This window comes from Buceros rhinoceros, unplaced genomic scaffold (genome assembly GCF_000710305.1).
Source record: "Buceros rhinoceros silvestris isolate BGI_N320 unplaced genomic scaffold, ASM71030v1 scaffold7382, whole genome shotgun sequence".
NCBI lineage: Eukaryota > Metazoa > Chordata > Aves > Bucerotiformes > Bucerotidae > Buceros > Buceros rhinoceros.
Window position 1 is genome coordinate 52,458 of NW_010399395.1, and position 359 is coordinate 52,816.

The following is a 359-nucleotide window of genomic DNA, read 5'->3' on the forward strand; positions in this document are numbered from 1 at the left end:
TTGCATGATGATGCATCTAATTTTTAATTTGTAAATACAAGGCTGAATTCCCTCTAGCACCACTTGCTTTCATAAAGCTTCTGAGCAGTTTGCTGTCTTGAATAAATTTGGCTTTGGAGGGGGGTCAGGGGGATTTGAACCACCGCATTCTTGCGGGGTTTGTGAAGATTCACATGGTAACCGGTGGTGAGCATTGTTCGGGTTATCTGAATAAGCACCAGCCATGTGAGTTTTAACATGATCGCCCAGGGCAATGGAGAGCGCGGGGAGAAAGCCAAAAGGACTGCACCCGCTATCCCCTTCGCCTTCGGGAGGAGGAGGAGGCGGCGGAGGGGGGGGGGGGAGAGGGGGCGACCAGC